This window comes from Erpetoichthys calabaricus, chromosome 2 (genome assembly GCF_900747795.2).
Source record: "Erpetoichthys calabaricus chromosome 2, fErpCal1.3, whole genome shotgun sequence".
Taxonomy (NCBI): domain Eukaryota; kingdom Metazoa; phylum Chordata; class Cladistia; order Polypteriformes; family Polypteridae; genus Erpetoichthys; species Erpetoichthys calabaricus.
In genome coordinates, this window is record NC_041395.2 from 349,500,963 (window position 1) to 349,506,126 (window position 5,164).

A 5,164-nucleotide genomic window follows, 5' to 3' on the forward strand; every position below is an offset into this window, starting at 1 on the left:
TTAACTTCTCATTCTTTTCTCTCTTGCTGTGTGTTGAAGTTGCCCATAAGCCCTGGGACTTTAAAGTCCCTCTCACAGTGTCCATGGCTGTTGAAGTGGGCCGCTACAGGAACATCTGTGTTGCCATGTTTAATATGGAACCTGTGTAAATTCATTCTCTGGCGGAGTGTTTGTCCAGTTTCTCCACATACATCTGAAAGACATTTTCTACATTAAACTGCATCTTCCAAGTGTTCTTCTGAAGCACGTTCAGGTCCTTTTGAATTATTACTGCTGCTTGCTCAGTGTCTGCCATTTCCCCAATTTAAGTTTCATCTGTGAAGGTAACAAGTTTACTAAGTACACCTGACTCCGAGGGACCGGGGACAGAGCCTGAGAGACTCTACTGATGGCCTTACTCCATTGTCCTCTTGTCTCCTCTCGGTCACCCAACGTGAGATCCAATTTTGTGGCTGACCTCTGATGCCTACATCTTCATTTTTTATGATTAATCTTTGCTTGACTGAGTCGAATGCTTTTTGAAAGTCAAAATAATTTGCTTGGCCTTTCTCAACTATTTCAGTTGCCCTTTTAGAAAAATCTAAAAGATTGATTTGGTGGAATCTTTCCCTCATACACCCATGCTGGCTATTATTTCGTATTTTGTTTTTGTTTAGGTAGTTTTCTCATTTCTTTCTTATTCTATTCTCTATAATTTTGGCTGTAATAGATGTAAGACGTATCAGCCTGTAATGAGCAGATCCACCTTCTTGAAGACAGAAGTCACATTTGCAGTCCTCAGGTATTTACGTCTCCAAGCTCAGGTGACTGCGCAGATACAACTAACGAGGGGCTTCTGTCAATATCACTGGTCAAATCCCATCAGGCCAACAAGTTTTCTTGGTCTTTGGCGTATTGAGGGTTTGAAGCAGGTCTGAGTCTTCTGTTTTAAAATGTGAACGTGGAGTTTGCTTTCACTTCTGCATTTGCCATTTCACCATTTCATTTGTTTCTTCCTTTATAAATACTCGGGTGACATGTTCGTTCAGTTCATTTACTGTTTCGTTTTCAATTTCAATGATTTCTTCGTTTGTGTCCCTGAGGTTCCTTAAATTCTTTTATTATTGTCATTTTATTCACACAACTGCTTGCTGCTTGTTTTGGCTTCAGTAGTTTCTTTTTTTTTTACCTTTTGAATTATTATTATTATTTTTTTATTTAATGTTTTGCTGTTTTATTCCTTTAAATCAGAATTATTTTTGGCTCTTCTTTCATTTTCTGGTACAGTGATCATACAGGTAGAAATAGGAGGGTCTCTGTCACAAGGCGTAAGGTAAAGGGTGCACACTGGCCAGGGGCATCAACCCCAGAATTAGAAGAATCAAACCGTTATCAGGTCCTGGACGGTGTCTCTGATGATTCTGAGGTGGTGGGCTGGGATGAGGAGCCCCAACGGACCACCTCACAACCAGCTCCCAAAAGAGAGAGGTAGTGACAGTGGGGGAGTCAGTCATTAGGGGGATTGAAGTGCAGGTCTGCCCCAGAGACAGAGCGTCTCACGTGGTGTGTTACCTTCCAGGTGCACAGATGGGGGACCTCCCTGGTAGGGTGGATCAGCTCTTGGCCAGAGTGGGTCCAGTTGTCATGTTGGAACAAATGACACACATAAGGGTAGTCTGGCAGTTTTGAGATCCAAATCCAAAGAGTTAGGTGCCAAGCTGAGGAGCAGAACTGCCAAGGTGGTCTTCTCTGAAGTTCTGCCTGTGCCCCTCGCCAGTCCAGGTAAGACTGAGGAGATTAAAAGGGTTAACGTGTGGCTCAAATCTTGGTGCAGGGTAGATGGGTACAGGCTTAGGGGGCATTGGGACTCCTTTTGGAACAGATGGGACCTGACGGGTTACATCTGAACTGGAGGGGCACCAATGTATTGGGGGGGCGTATGTGTAGGCTAGTCGAGGATTGGGGGGGCAGGGAGTTTAGGACAGGCCAGGTTTAGAATTGAACAGGGAGGAACAAACAACGGAGTAGAGAAATAAAACTGCGTAGTAATGTAAAGTCTAAGCCAACATTTAAATATAGAAGGAGTAACACATTAAAAATAACTTGACGTAATGCTAGAAGGATCAGAAATAAGGCAAGTGAGCTGGAGTCGTGTGTGGAGGAGCAGAATTCTGATATTAGAGCAACAATGGAAACCTGGCTAAATAACAAAGATGGGGATGAGTGTAACAGAGAGGGACACACAATTTATAGGAAGGACAGACAGAACAGAAAAGGAGGTGGGGTGGCTGTTTATGGCAAGTCCTCTTCAGTTGGACGATGAGCCCCATCTTAGTGAGGACATCTGGCTTCATCTGGAAAGCATTAGGGAAAGAGGTCTTATTGTAGGAGTGTGTTGTAGACCACCCAATGCAGACAGTAAATTCAACACACATCTCTTTAGTAATATCAAGTTTACAGGGAGATATTATAGTCAGGGGGGACTTTAATGATCTGAATATTAACTGGGATTACCTTGTGGATCGAGGAGCACAAAAGCAGGAATTTGTAGAAGTAATCAGCGACTGTTTTTTAAAGGCCAAGCGCCAAGCCTGGACTGCCTTCTGGCAAATTAAAAGCGTATTCCAGTCTTGAATCTTCTCAATCAACTTCAGGATCCAAGCAGCACGCCTATCCATACTTCTTTATGGGTCATCACTGAAAAGCTTGCAAAAAGCAGGAATGGCTTCACTGCTAACTATGACTGAGTCATGTGGAACATCAGATGTATGGATAGAGGAACAAATATAAGAAAGACCGCAAGTCGAGCCATTCGTTCAAATCATACAACAAAGGCAGCTCTGATTTCTCAGACTCTGCCTCTGGAAAGTAAAAAGCGAACGTATTGTATGAACTGATGGGTTCTGTCTGAGCCACCTAAGAACTATGGAAAGAGAAGGAGAGGCAGACAACAAGTACAGCAGCAGACTAGTAAATCCCAGTGTGCTGCCACTGGTTAGAGAGATCAGGGAAGCAGCTGCTAATCAAGAAAAGTGGAGAAAGACTGTGAACATCTCTCAAGCCCACCATATCTGCTGCTCAGTGATGATGAATCCAGATCTATGTGAATAAAATCGTAAGCTGATTGCTGGCTCACCAGTCCTGCAAGTTTAGTAGACACATTGAATTTCCAACAAACACTTCTTCCCCATTTATTTAAATACAATACAATACAATTTATTTTTGTGTAGCCCAAAATCAGTGGTTAACTGACAGCCCAGAGTTTGTTAGTCTTGGCCTCAGCTCGATGCCAGTCACACAAGGTGGTCCTCAGCGCTCTGTCCTCGGCCTTCTGCTCTTCTGTATTGATAGGCGTCCATTTGGCCGTATCATTCAGAGCTATGGGCTACTGGGCTATCATTCTTATTCTGTTTCAGTGTCAGTCAGTCATATTCCAAGCCGCTATATCCTATTTAATAAAATCAATCAAAAAAAAGAAATGTCCACCTGCCATGACAGGCAGGACCAGCCCTGGAGTTGGCACATTCTCCCCGTGTGTATGTGGACTGAGTGTGCGTGTGTTACAAGTGCATCATGAAGGCCTCCCAGTTGGCACAATCTCTTCATCCTCACTGGTGTTGTTCAGTGTCTTCCTCCCAGTTTAGGCTCACTGGGAGCTCCCAGTACGTTTTGCACATTGCTTACTCAGTGAACGATCGGAGATGTCGCTCTCACAGATGTTCAGTACTTCATGTAAATGGTATGCTTGTAGAAATGCAGTATATACGTCCATCCATCCATCATCCAACCCGCTATATCCTAACACAGGGTCACAGGGGGTCTGCTGGAGCCAATCCCAGCCAGCACAGGGCGCAAGGCAGGAAACAAACCCCTGGCAGGGCGCCAGCCCACCACAGGGCACACACACACACACACACCAAGAACACACTAGGGATGATTTAGGATCGCCAATGCTCCTAACCTGCATGTCTTTGGACTGTGGGAGGACACGGGGAGAACATGCAACATGGAACGCGAACCCAGACGGGTCTCCTTACCCACTGCGCCACCGTGCCGCCCTTCTATTTCAATGTTTAAAGTGAAACTCCATCAGGGCTTTCTCAGCTCATAACTGGCCTCAGTGAAATGAAAACCCGGATGGAGCAGAACTCTTTAAAATTAAATTGCAATGACACTGAATTCCTGCACATTGGCACTAAAGCGCAACTTAAGACAATGAACTCCTCCTCAGTGACTCTTGATGGTGATCTCCTCAGACCTTCTTCTGATTCAAGGAAACTTGGTGTCATTTTTGATTCCTTCCTTTCTTTTCTTGAAACTGTTAACACTGTGGTGGTCCAAAGACGTTTAACAACCTTATAGAGCCATTTAAACATCACAGTGAAACTCATTCAATTACCTATTATGCCGGGCAAACCTTCATTGTTGATTTACCAAAGGCCTCTGTCTTTCTGTTAATGTTGAATGAGAAACTGCTTTGCTCAGGGGATGTGAATAATTAGCTGGCTGGACGCAAATCAGTAGCCAGACGGACAAGTAGCCGAGCTGAGCCTCGTGTTTTAATATCACAGCTCTGAACTTGTCAAGAGGCTCTGGTGGCGCAGTCACTGGCGGGCGCTCTCCGCCTCTTTGGCACTTCAACCTCCTGTATAGAGAAACACATTTAGCTGATGTTGTTATCTAAAACATAAAAGCTGCGCGTTGCTTTTTTCGACTTCACTGCTGTACTTTACTTCTTATGGTGCAACGATTTAAGGAAATAGGAAATGAGTGGCGGTGGGAATCGACGAATCGGCCTTAGTCTTTACGTCGGATTGAAGTACTAGGGTGTTGCACCGTGACATTATGCCATTATGAATGTAGAGAAAAGCCAAGCAAAATGACGCCTTTTATTGGCTAACTAAAAAGATTACAATATGCACGCTTTCGACGCAACTCAGGCCCCTTCTTCAGGCGAGATGTAATACAGAGACTGGAGATCCCTGTGTTTGATTGAAAGTAACGCGGGAGCGAATGTCCGTAAGGCCGCCTCTCGCTCGCTTCATTTGCATAAGACCGCCCACTGCGCCGTGGCCCAATGCCTCATCGCTCCCTCCCTCGGGGTCCGTCCTCAGAAGACACCATGGCCTCATCATTCGTGCTCGGCGACACCAGGCAACCGCCAGTCCCCACTGGAAAACCTTCA